The sequence below is a fragment of the Dasypus novemcinctus genome, chromosome 26 (assembly GCF_030445035.2).
Source record: "Dasypus novemcinctus isolate mDasNov1 chromosome 26, mDasNov1.1.hap2, whole genome shotgun sequence".
Taxonomy (NCBI): domain Eukaryota; kingdom Metazoa; phylum Chordata; class Mammalia; order Cingulata; family Dasypodidae; genus Dasypus; species Dasypus novemcinctus.
In genome coordinates this window covers 12,807,930-12,821,363 of record NC_080698.1, presented here as the reverse complement: position 1 = coordinate 12,821,363, position 13,434 = coordinate 12,807,930, and the positions used below count along the sequence as shown (strand labels likewise).

At 48.6% G+C, this 13,434-nt stretch overlaps 1 protein-coding gene across 4 annotated transcripts in view; it reads right to left on the bottom strand.

Moving 5' to 3' along the window:
- LOC101442090 (U3 small nucleolar RNA-interacting protein 2-like) overlaps nucleotides 1-13,434 on the bottom strand; it is a 62,530-nt gene that overhangs the window by 36,104 nt on the left and 12,992 nt on the right. The window contains exon 7 of one of the 4 annotated variants that reach the window (XR_009183639.2): nucleotides 418-3,550. The exons of 1 other annotated variant lie outside the window; for it this stretch is intronic. The gene's annotated coding sequence lies outside the window, so the exon portion shown is untranslated. Of the gene's footprint in view, nucleotides 1-417; nucleotides 5,832-13,434 lie in introns of those variants that run through there. 2 more of the 4 variants (XR_009183640.2, XR_011647527.1) reach the window with 2 other exon arrangements.

Below are 13,434 nucleotides of genomic sequence, written 5' to 3'. Positions count from 1 at the left end.
ACAGAAGAACACACAGCAAATGGACACAGGGAGCAGACAACAGGGGTGGGGGAAGGGGAGAGAAATAAACAAAAAATAAATCTTTTAAAAAAAAAAAGGAAGGAGGAAAAAGTGGCCTTTAAATGTCATACCCTTTTTTTCTCCCCGAGGTACTGGGACAGGGGATTGAACCCAGGACCTCGTATTTGGGAGGCTGGCACTCAACTGCTTGAGCCACATTCACTCCCCCTAAATGGCATACTTTTAAGAGGCTGTGGTATGTGGATTATTTAGCTGAATTAAATGGCAATGCATTGTGTTTATTAGGCAAAGACCTTAGGGCCATGCGATACAATGTTATGCACTGACATTATCAGACACAGCAATCCACAGTACTCCTAACTCCCAGGGAACTAATGACGAGAAAACTCAGAGAAATTTATGAATGGAATAGCTCATCACAGCAACATTTATTCACAAAAAGAAAAAAGAAAAAAAAGAAAATGAGGATGTAAGCAAAGTAAGTTTCCAAGCAGCTCATTTGTTAGTCAAGCAAGGAAAGTTGTTTAGCAGTGGTGAGTTTATTACATCTTGTTAGATTAAAGCAGCCAAAGTCATGTTCAGAGAAAATAAACTTCTTTAAGACTATTAGCCTTTCAGTGAGGCCCAATGAGACTAACTGCTCAAGGAGTGGAGGACATTGGGAACAGCATCGACAGTCAAGTTCAAAACAAGGCAAATGATTTTGTGTGTTTTTCCTCACTCTTGATGAGTTGAAAGATGTTACCGGTACAAATATCAGCTGCTGTTTATTTGAGGGGCCAATGCCAAGATTGAAGTAACTGAGAAATTAGCCTCTGAGAATATTCTATGGAAAAAAAAAATACATGTGACAATATTTTCAAAGTTAAGAAAACACTAATTTAGTACAAATTTAAGTGAAACTTATGTGATACAACTGAGAGTGGTGAAAACATGTATATATCAGATAAAAGGTTTAGTTGGACAAATTTCCAAATTTGTGAAAATGTAAGGTACTTAAGCCTCTACGGTTATTCATTGTACTTTTCATCATCTGATACTTGGTGGAAAATATTTGTATCTATGGCATTACTGAACCAGAAATGTCAATTGCAAACTTCACTTGCCTTTGTTCTAAAACTTTTGGTCATTTATAGAGGTGAATACTCTGAGTACCCAACCACAGAGTTGGCTTAGCTGTGTTCAAAGGCTTAGCTGTGATAAAGTCCTATTGAGATTTTTTTTTTTAGCTCAGGGTCAACATTGAAATTTTTCTGAATGAGAAGAATTGCCTTCAACTATTATTATCAAACACTGAATGACACTGGGAATAAGCTATTGCCACAGACTCTATAGCTCTTAATGAATTAAAACTGAAATTAAAGGGTATATCAATGCTTATATGTGAAACATACAGTAGTAGAGTCATTTTGACAAGTTTGAACCATAAGTGATGTCAAGCTGCTTAATACACTTTCTAAACTATCAAAATTAACACAAGAAATGAGATCCCCATTCCCACAGATTTATAGTGGATGTGTTTTCTGAGTTCAAACTATAGTATCAACAGCACTTTTTGGACTTTCGTGCAAGTACAAAGGGAATTTCCATGTTTTTAAGTCTATTATCTACACAATTGCAGAGCTCAAAGTAATTAATCTATAATGTAACAATATGCTTATAGAACACTATAAATGCCTTTCACGTGACAAATATAAATAATTAAGCTCATATGCTCCTGGATCAATGTCATTATTTGGCAATATCAAATATTTCACACAGTAGCTATTGTGAAAAGGCATTTTCAAAGATGAAGCATGTAAGATCTCATTACAGATCAGCATTAATAGATTAACATTTGCAATTGATTTTTTTTTTTAGGAGGTACCAGGAATTGAACCCAGGACCTCATACATGGGAAGCAGATGCTCAACTGCTTGAGCTACTTGCACTCCCCTGCAACTCATTTCTTTTTTTAAGTACCAGGGGCCAGGGCTTGAACCTGGGACTTCCTATGTAGGAAGCAGGTCCTCAACCGCTTAAGCCACATCCTCTCCCTGTGATTTTGATGATAGAGACCACGTTCAGCCCCAGCTGAGCAACACATCGTTCACACACACAGACCTTCAAACTGCATTCTTCTCATTAGTAGTCCTGCATTTACCAAAAAAAAAATTGTTCTCAATTATTAATATTATATATTAACTTCACCAATAAAAATTTTGCAGTTTGTTTCCTCTGTTATATAACTACCTACACAAAATATCATTGCTTCTGCCTCTTGGCCACGAAGCCTATAATATTTATTATCTGGCCTTTTAGTGGGCAAGTTTGCCGACTGCATTTCCCTAATGCTTAATGATGTTGAACATCTTTTCATGTGCTTATTTGCCACCCATGTATCCTCTTTAGTAATATGTCTCTTAAGTTTTAGACATAGTCTAGCTGGGCTGTTTGTTTTCTTTCTGATGACTTCTGCGAATCCTTGATGTACTGTGGATACAAGTCTTTGTCAGCGTGGTAGTGTTTCAGATTGCTGAAGGCTGCCAAAGCAAATGGGTTGGCTTTTACAATGGGGGGCTATTAGGTTGCAAGCTTACAGTTCTGAGGCATGAAAATGCCCAAATCAAGCCTCAGCAGGTGATGCTTCTCCCCGAGGACCGGCCGCGGGGGTCCCGGGTCCCTCTGGCGCCCGGCAGGGCACACGGCGAGGCGCGCTGCAGCATCTGCCCGGCTCTGCCTCCTCCAGGCTCCTTTGCCCTCAGCTTCCAGCTATGCCATCTGGGGCTTTCTCTCTCAGCAGTTGGTGTGTCTATTTTTACAAAAATGGAAAACTAGTTTCCTCTTGTCCTTCCCTTTCCTTCCTCCCTGAATAACAGCAGTCCTAAAGTCGTGAGGGTGGGCCGTGCCGTGCAAGACCGCCTGAGGGAGGAGAGGCGCGGTGTGGGGCGCGGACCCCAGGCAGGCCGGGGAGGGCGTTGGCGACGGAGGCCGCCCAGCGAGGGACCCCGGCAGGGGGAGAACGGAGGCCACACAGGGGGTCAAGTTCACGCGGATAGTGGGTTCCTGCCTCGAGCAGGACAAGAGAGCGTGACAGGTGGTGGAGGCCAGCAGAAGCTCAACAAAGAAGATATCCTCCCAGAGGGCGGCCTGACATCTCATGCAGGCCCATGCTGGGGAGGCGGCGGCAGTGACATGGATGGCAGTGTGATGGCCAGGCTGTGTCAGCTCAGCCAGGTAATGGTGCCCAGCTGTCCAGTCAAGCAAGCATGGGCTCCCTGCAATCCAAGGGCATTTCATGGACTTCAGTCATCAGTGAGTTGATTGCACAGGTGGCTGGTTACGTCTACAATCAGCTGAGACTGTCGTCAGCCGTCAGTGACGTCTCATCCAAGCAGCTGAAGGCCTTAAACATGGGAAGTGGTTTCAGCATTCAGAGAGAATCCCCTTCTCTACCTCAAAGGGCCAGCCTCTCCTGGGAACGCATCAGGGACCTTCGGCTGAGCCCCTGGTCTGCAGCCTGCCTTGCAGAATCTGGGCGTGGGCGTTCCTACAGTCGCGGGAGAGAATTTTTAAAAACCTCACACTATTTACAGCGCTCTCCGGTTGGATCTGTTTCTCTAGAGAATCCTGACTAACCCACAGGCCACTGTGGGGAGCTGCAGCCTGGGCCTCCGGAGGGGAATGGCCCAGCCGGGGTCTGAGCCCAAGCAGGGTGGAGACCGTGTCCACGTGGGGGAGAGGCCGGCGGGGGCGTGGGAGATGGGCTACATATACGGAAGCGCCAGTAAGAAAATGTATTAAGGATAATGGGAACCAGCCATTCACTCTCAGAAAAAGAAATTAGACATACGGAGAGGAGGAAACTAGAATGAACTGATTTTCAATGGGTTTGGAGTGTGAACTCATAAGTAGAATTAAAAACAGATATGAATGTGTTTACTTGTGTGTACACGAGCATATATTCCCTCACTCTGTCGGCTAAGAGGGCCTGGGACCTCGTTGTGATCAGGTGGGCCCCCCACTCAACCCAGCAAATGTGTTTAGCTCTACTGCCGATTGCGGGGGGGGGGGTTGCTTTTGTTTGTTTTTTAGGAGGTGCGGGTGACTGAACACGGGACCTCGTACACGTGAAGCATGCGCTCAACCCCTGAGCTCCACCAGCTCCGCTCAGCTGCCAGTTTGGTAGGCGGCTTTCTCGGTCTTGTTGCTGGTGCTGAATTTTGATGGTGCTTGGCTTTCGCCCTGGAAGGAGGGGATCATTAGCCCCAGGTCACAGCTCAGGAAACGGGCTCAGCAGGGGCACTGCTCCTCCTCACCCCACCGCGGTGGCCGCAGCGCCAGGGTTCTGACCTCGGCCACCTGGCTCCAAAGCCCTTGCTGTCTGCTTGACACACCCAACGCCAGACAGACCAGGGGAGAAGAGAAGAACCCTGCAGAGCGGAAGGGCGAGAGCCCCAACCACAGGGCGGGAACCGAGGAGCAGAGCCAGGAACGGAGCTCACGCGGGGCGCAGGCACAGGCAGGGAGACGAGGGGGGCTGGGGCGCCGGCTCCTGAGCGCGCAGCCTTGACGGGGAGTACCCCAAGATCCCGGACCCCGCCCTCAGCAGGAGCCATGGGACTGCAGAGTCCGGATGGACAGAGGGACAGCCTAGCCTTGAGCTCTTTGTGCCCCTTTATTGTCACGGCGCCCCAGCCCCAGCCAGGGCAGCTTTCCACAGGAAGACGCCGTCAGAGGAGCCAGGCGGGCGGGCCAGCCCTTGTAGAGCCTGGGCAAGGGGCGGGCAAAGCCGCGACCTTCGTGACTCCCACGAGGGTCCCGCCCAGCAGGGGGTGCCTGGTCGCCCCGCCCCGCCCCGAGGAGCCCGCCCTCCCCTGGCCAGGTCTGGAGGAGGAAGAGGCCAGCCTCCGCGGCGCGAAGGGCGAGGGCAGGAGGAGTCTGATGTGGCAATGTGGACTCGCGCTTTGCCAGCTTCCTCTCTGGCTCCCAGATTCCCATCTGGAGGCGAGCGTGAGACGGGGCCCCAGACGGGCAAAGACCCAGAACCACGCGGCTGGGGGGTGGGGGTTGGAACAGGGCCCAAGCACCTGAACCCGGGTGACAAATGCGCTTCCAGTGCCATCAGCGCCACCACCCCCTCCCCTCGGAGTCTATCTATGCAGCCCCCAGGCCACCATTCACAAAGAGGCCCCCTGAGCAGGCCCCGGGCGCCCCTCTGCCCCAGCTCTCCTGCCCACGCAGACGCTGCTCGTCGGTCGCTTAGGATCCAGCTCCACGCAAGGCCAGCTGGAAGCCTCAGCGCCCGCACGCGCGACGCCGAGGATCTGCCGTCAGCGCCCCGACCCCTGAGCTCGCGGGACAGCCGGCGGCGGAGGCACATCGCCGCTTTACTGGGCGGGGAATACACTCGGTCACGATGCACGGCCCCGAGCCCAGCAACACCTCCAGCTCGAGGTGCAGGTGGTTAGCTGTGACTTTGTAGTGGCCCTTCAGGAAACCGCGGCAGGCACAGGAGTGGCCGCGCCAGTGGGCCTGGGGGACGCGCCCCGCGCGGAGCAAGTGGCAGGAGCGCCGGGGACGCGCCACGTGCGCGCCCAGGCCTGCAGCCGCGCCGCCGCCTGTTCCCGGCGCAGGAAGGTCTAGAGCGCCGCGCGCCGCCGCTTCTCCAGCTCCCGCAGCGGCTTCTCCCTCCACCAGCTCTGGATGACCCAGACGCTGAGGGCGGCGTGCAGCAGCGTGCGGCGCAGCCGGGTGCCGCGCCACCAGGCCTGGATCTTTACGACTTGCAGAGCAGCATCCCCAGGGGGCTTGTCTCTTCTTCTGATGAGCTGCAGGCCGAGGAAGGACACTCAAGGGCTGTTTCCCACCCGTCTCTGCCCCAGGGTGCGCCAGGCAGGGCTCCTGGTCCTTTCGTCAACGACTGCCCGTTCCTCCCCGGGGGGCGCGCTGGCCAGTGCACTGGCTGGAGCCAGAAGCCCGGGCGGTGTCCTGTCTCTGCCACTCTCTGGTTAAGGCAGAGGCACACATCCTCCTGCCCCCCAAGCTGCGGTGTTCACATCTGTAAAACGTGTACCCCAGCACTTGCTGCCACGCCCAGGTTTACGTTTTAGGAAGGACAGGCTAGGACAAAAGGGTTACCCCTGGGGACCCAGCCGCTTCCCCTCCGCCCCCACCACCTGCTGGGAAGCGGCATCCTTTGTCCTGCCTGCCCTCTCTTCCCAGGCTCCAGCTCACATCCACCACCCACTCTCTGTCTGTCCCATGGTGGTTTTAAAAGTCTCCCCCCCTCATTGCGTCTGACACCTTTCTTAGCTCTTCCCCACCTTCATTGTCCTGACTTTTGCGGTTAATAAGCCAATCTCTACACACTGGCTCCAAAGCACACTCACACAATTTTCACCCAGCCCCATTGCCCAAACCCTGGCTGTTCCAGTCCACAAGCACAGCGCCCACCCCCAGCCCCAGCCCTGTGGGATAGGGGGCCGTACTTTTCTGAATTTCTTATCTATTAACATCTGCGTCTCAACCAGGTCGACATCGTCAGCCTGAAAGGAAGCAGGAGGAGAGAGCAGACAAGGATGAGTTGATCCCCGTCCTTGGCTCTGGCCCCTACAAAACACACCAGCCACACAGCAGGACCAAGAGGCCCGTACCATCCGAGACCGGGCGCCCCCACCTCGGCCTTTTCCTTCACGGTCAGCTGCCCTGCCCGCTGAGGCTGGCCTTGGGCAGGCTGCTCAGTCATACTTTCAGGCTGCTCTTCCTCCTATAATCAGCATTTAGGGCACAGGCATGAGTGAGGCTGAGCCCCCTCGAGTCAGAACCCCAGCCCCTACCCCACCCATGGCTCCTGGCCTTCCCAGTCTCCAGCCGCAGGGAGGCCCCTTGTCCTGGGAGGGGCATCCCCAACCAGCCTGGTTTCCTCTTTCTCACCATCGTTCACACATGGGTGGGTGTAGATGGTACAAACCCCCTCTGGTCTGTGTGCCCGGCCATGACCCGGGCAGGCAGAGGGGGGGCGGGAGGCCTGTTATGTCACAAGGGGACCTATGACTCGGGTCCCAGGATGACTCTCCAGAGTGGAGCTCCCTCCAGGGAAAAGACAAAACTGCTGCCAGAAGTGACCAAGGCCCTGATTGCAAAGAGCAGAGACACCGGCCCACTGGTGCAAAGGTGTGCAAAGGTAGTCCTGCCATTGGCAATAACATTCAACTGTGATATGGGGGAAGCAGATGTGGCTCAAGAGTTTGAGCTCCCGCCTACCACATGGGAGGTCCCTGGTTTGGTTCCCAGTGCCTCCTACAGAAGACAGTGAGGTAGCGCAACAGACAGGTGCGGCAAGCTGACACAACAAGATGACACAACAAGAGACACAAGAAGAAAAAACATAATGAGACACAACAAATGGAACAGAGGTTTTCGGTGGTTTCTAAAGAAGACAGCGAGCTGACACAAAAGGCAGGAGCAGCAAGCTAACACAACAAAATGACACAACAAGATACACAGGGAGGGAAAACACAAGAGACACAACAAAGCAGGGAGTGGAGATTGCTCAAGCAATTAGGTGCCTCTCTCCCACATGGGAGGTCCTGGGTTCAGTTTCCAGTGCCCCCAAAAGAAACAAGGAATATGAACAGACATGGTGAGTGCAAATAATGAGGGGATGGGGAGAAATAAATTTAAAAAGTCTTTTAAAATTGTAATATGGGATTTATGAGATGCTTTACAGTCCACACTAACTATATAACTGTTGAAGATAATGAATTTAATTTCTATGTACTGATGAGGAAATGTATCCAAGATATAAGTGGAAAATATGAAGATCACTATGATCCCATTTACGAAATAACTTTACATAAATAAAACTGGCTACATAATTACACAGATGTTCTAAATGCATATTTTAAAAAGGTAGATAAAAGAAAATGTTACCACCAATTACATTTGAAGTGGACTCAAATTACTGACCTGTGCAGGACTCATCCAGAGTGACCCGGAACCCCAAGACGCCCCCAGCACCAGCCTGGCCCCTTTGCAGGCTCAAAAGGCCTCCCCAGGGCCAAGGCCACAGGCAGGAATGGGTGCCGGGCCCACTCTGCCTGCTCCTGGCCTCTGAGCCCAGGAGCCGCCGGGTCAGTGCTGAAAGGCCGCCAGCTGAGACCCGGGGGTCAGTCTGAGGCCACGGTCTCCTGTCAGAGCCTTGTCCCCGGGGTCACTCATTGTGTAGAGCGAGTCCAGGGGAGGCCAGGGTGGGGCTGCAAGAAGAATGCAGGGAAAAGGGGAGTGCAGTGCAGTAAGCGACAGGGAAGGCCTGACAGCGGCAGCTGTGTGTGTTTGAGCATGATGACGACGTGTGGTTCCCGTGGCAAGACTAAGCTGTTTTGTTTTAAGATTTATTTTATTTTTCTCCCCTTCCCCCGCATCGTCTGCTCTCTGTGTTCATCGCTGTGTGTTTTTCTGCGTCTGCTTGCATTATCTGGCGGCACTGGGAAACTGCGTCTCATTTTTGTTGCATCATCTTGCTGCGTCAGTTCTCCGTGGGCGGGCTGCGCCTTTTTTTTTTCACGCGGGGCCTCTCTCCTTGCAGGATGCACTCCTTGCATGTGGGGCACCCCTACACAGGGGCACCCCTGCAAGGCATGGCACTCCTTGCACCTGTCAGCGCTCCGCGTGGGCCAGCTCACCACATGAGTCAGGAGGCCCGGGGCATCGAACCCTGGACCCTCCATATGGTAGACAGACACTCTATCAGTTGAGCCACGTCTGCTTCCCAAGACTAATCTGTTTGTGAACCTCCACGAACACTCAACAAAAGCCTGACCTGGAAGGACAACCCCTAAATGGCGGGCAGCAGCTTACTGAGAGGTTAGATCCAAAACTGATTACTGATCAGAATATGTGAAGGAACCTCACATCCCACAAAGACCAAGAAGACCTGGCACCATCGAGAGAGGAAATAAGAGAGCACCAAGGCAGGTCAAGGCAAAGAAGGGTTTCCCTCAGGAAGAATCAGGAAAGAGGGAGAGACGCCACTTCCTGAGAATAGCAGAGAGTTCCAGTTCCTGTCAGGATGGGTAAGATCACAAAAATCTATTGCTATACCTCATAGCAATAAGAAAACTGAATAAGCTTAATGCAGAAATAAAAGTAATATTAATAAACTAATTAAAGCTGCCTTTAAATTCATTGAAGAGCCGTGGATACAGAGAAGCCTAAATGAACTAAATTCCAGAGTGGGACTGCCTTTTTCTAGTTGCACAGAGATTAGTAGCTTCTTTCATGCCGATGGATATTTACTGAGTCTTTAGACACAGAAACGTGGAGGAATGAGCCTGCCACATGCACCGGGATTTTGCTAGATCGAGGAGAAGCCAGAACTGAGAATGGCTGCAAACGAGCTGCGGAGCTGACTGGAATCGGGAGAAGTCCCACACTGAGCAGAAGTCCTCTGCCACCACCGTCCTCCCTCCTGGAAGCTGGGGCCAGCCTGAGAGCAGAGAGACAGCGCCAGCCTCAGAGCGCTGCGACTCCACGGTTCTGCTGCAGAGGGGGGTCTGCTCCCACCCTCAAGGCATTTGAACCGAGGGGAGCACTTGTGGAGGTCCCCACTGCCTCCTAGAAAACAAACAAACAACAAGCAAAACAAACGAAAAACCCGTGGCCCCATGTTGAGTGCAGGCTTCCCACATACAAGGTCCTGGGTTCAATCTCCAGCCCCCACTACCTTAAAAAAAAAAAAAGACATCTGAACTGAGATGGACAGAAACTAACTTGGTAACCTCCTCCCAGCCCAAATGAGCTCCTGATTAGTTGAAAACTACCTATCCCAATCTCTATTGCTTTTCTCCAAAATGCTCAGCATACAATTAAAAAAAATGAAGCATGAAGAAGCAGGAAAATCTGACCTGTAATCAAAAGAAAGAAAATCGAGCAAGATGGCAGACAAAGAAGGTTCAAAATCCCATCTTCCCACAGAAATATTGCAAAACAAGCAGAAATTGGCAGAACCAACTTTCTCAGAACTCTGGAAAACAAAGGTTTACAGCAACCAAGTGAATGGTTAAACCAGAAATGGGCAATTTAAAAATGGTAGGAAAGTCTCGGGATGCTTTTACTAGTCCTTCCACCACCCACTCCCTGGTTTAGGGCAACGGCAGCTCATTCTTTCCTGGGGATCTCTGGGAGAGAAGAGGACACTCATCCACAGACTGAGTGAGCACTGGCTCAGCCTGCCACCAGGCAGCCTGAAGGACTGATCCAAGACACTCCTCTCCATGTCATCTGTCCCAGAACTCACTCTGGATGATGAAACAGCAGGCGTGGCCACTAAAACACTGCGAGAAAACAAACAGCCACCTGGGGCAAAAGATGGCATGGTAGAGACACACAAGAGAAGGCTTGGAGCCCAGGGAGAAAGGCTGCAGAGAATTTCCTGGGGCGAGTGGAGCACTGGAGTATGTCTATGGAGGGAAGATGCATGCTCAGGAAGAAATCAAATGAAAAAGACGCCTACAGCCTCCAACAAGAAGAGGGAAAAAGAAGCAAATTCTAGGGAATTTCAAATCTTACTACAAAGCTACAGTAATCAAAACAGTGTAGTACTAGTATAAGGATAGATATATAGACCAAGGAAATGGAATTGAGAGTCCAGAGATAAACCATCATATCTATGGCCAATTGATTTTTGGCAAGGGTGACAAGTCCACTCAATGGGAAAAGAATAGTCTTTTCAATAAATGGTGCTGGGAAGATTGGATATTCACATGTAAAAGAAAGAAATTAGATCCCCTACTCACCCCATGTACAAAAATGAACTAAAAATGAATCAATAACATAAACATAGGTAAAGCCATAAAACTCTTGTAAGAAGACATGGGGGAAATCTTCAATATCTTGTACTTGCCAATGGATTCTTAGATGACACCAAAAGCATGGGAAATAAAAGAAAAACTAGATAAAACTAGATAAAATTAATTTTGTCAAAATTAAAAACATTCATACATCATAGGACATTATCAAGTAACTGAAAAGACAAACTACAGGTTGGGAGAAAATAGTTGCAAATCATATATCTGATAAAGGTTTAATATCCAGAATACAAAGAACTCCTACAACTAATAAACTGGAGACACATAACGCAATTAAAAATGGGGAAAAGGCTTGAATAGACATTTCTCCAGAGAAGAAATACAAATGGCCAATAAGCCCATGAAAAGATAATATAATAATAAATAACAATTGTTGATAAGGATGTGGAGAAATTGGAACCCTTGTGTAAGGCTGATGAAAACAAAATGGTTCAGCCGCTATGGAAAACAGTTTGGCAGTTCCTCAAAAAAATTAAACATAGAAATACCACATAATACCAGCAATCCTACTCCTAGGCATATTCCCGAAAGAACTGAAAGCAGGAACTCAAACAGATACGGGTACACCAATGTTCATAATAGCACTATACACAATGGCCAAAAAGTGGAGCCAATCCAAATATCCACTGACAGATGACTGGATGAGCAAAATATGGTATATCCAATGGTGAACTACTATTCAGCCACAGAAAGGAATGAAATTCTGATGCATGGAAGAACCTTGAAAACAGTATGCTAGGTGAAATATGTCAGACACAAAGTGTAACATATGTTGCATGATTCCACGTCTACGAAATATCTGGAATAAGCAAGTTCATAGAGACATAAAGTATATTAGAGGTTACCCAGGGCTGGGAGGAGCGAGGATGGGGAGTTATTGCTTAATGGGTACAGAGTTTTCATTTGGGCTAGAGGAAAAGTTTTGGCAATATATAGTGGTGATGGCAGCACAACATTGTAAATGTAAGTAATGCCACTGAATTATACACTTAATAGTGGTTAAAATGGCAACTTTCATTATATTATATTTTCACAATAAAAAAGTAAGAAAAGGGATGAACCTGGAGGACATTATGTTGAGTGTAACAAGCCAGACTCACAAGGACAAATACTATATGGTTGTATTACTACGAACCAAATATATTGCGTAACATATTGTATGATTCAAAAAAAATTTATAGGGAAGTGGATGTGTTTCAAGTGATAAGGCCTCCACCTACTAAATGGGAGGACCAGGGTTCAATCCCTGGGGCCTCCTGGTGAAAAAAAGGAAGAGAAAGAGTGCCTGTGCAGCGAGCCAGTGCCCGCGTGGCGAGCCAAGTACCTGCATGGTGAGCCAAGTGCCCATGTAGTGAGCCGAGTGCCTGCATGGTGAGCCAAGTGCCCATGTAGTGAGCCGAGTGCCTGCATGGTGAGCCAGTGCCCATGTAGTGAGCCGAGTGCCTGCAAGGTGAGCCAGTGCCCGCGTGGCGAGCCAAGTACCTGCATGGTGAGCCAAGTGCCCATGTAGTGAGCCGAGTGCCTGCATGGTGAGCCAAGTGCCCGGACGGTGAGCTGAGTGCCCATGCGAGTCCCTACACAGCAAGCCAAATGTCCACATGAGTGCCCACATGGTGAGCCAGTGCCCGTGCAGTGAGCCAGTGCCTGTGCAAGTGAGTCACGCAGCAAGATGATGACACCACGAAAAGAGAGATGAAGGGGAGAATCAAGGTGAAGCACAGCAGAGACAAGGAACCGAGGTGGTGCAATTGGCAAGGAACCTCTCTCCATATCAGAGGTACCCAGGATCAAATCTCAGTGAATCCTACAGGAGAAAGATGAGAAGACAAAAAGAGAAATAGATACAGAAGATCACACGGTAAATGGACACAGACAGCAAAAACAGCAGGGGGGGAGGGAGTGGGAGGGGAAGAAAAATTTATGTATATCCAGTACATGTAAAATATAAATAAATAAAAATTTTTAAAAAGAAAAAAATCAATAGAAGCAGACACACGGATGATTCATATGCTAGAATTAGCAAAGACTGTAAAATAACAAATATACATGTTATAATGACTGTAGAGGAAAAAGTAGACAAAATGGATGGATATATGGAAGACAAATGGAAACTCTAAAAAACAAATAGAAGAAATAAATGGAATATGTGGGAATTCTAAAATAGAAAAATACAATATCCAAAATAAATCATTTATTGGAAAGGGTAACAAAAGAAAGGACTGTTCAATTCAAAAACAGTTCAAAAATTACACTAACATGAAAAATACAAATAAAACACATATAGGCACAAACATAGCCAAATTGTTGAAAACCAATAATAAAGAGAAAATCTTAACAAAGAAACCAAAGAAAGAGGTCACATTACATTTAGGGGGAAAAAATAAAAATTACAGCTGACTTTTCATTAGAAACAAATGGAAGCCAGAAGAAAATGGAATGACACTATAGAGTACTGAAAGAAATTGACTGAAAGTCAATCTAAAGTTCTATACCAAGAGAAAATATCCTTCAAAAATAAAGATATGTAAAAAAGGCAAAAAGGTCTGCTCTCACCACTTTTGTT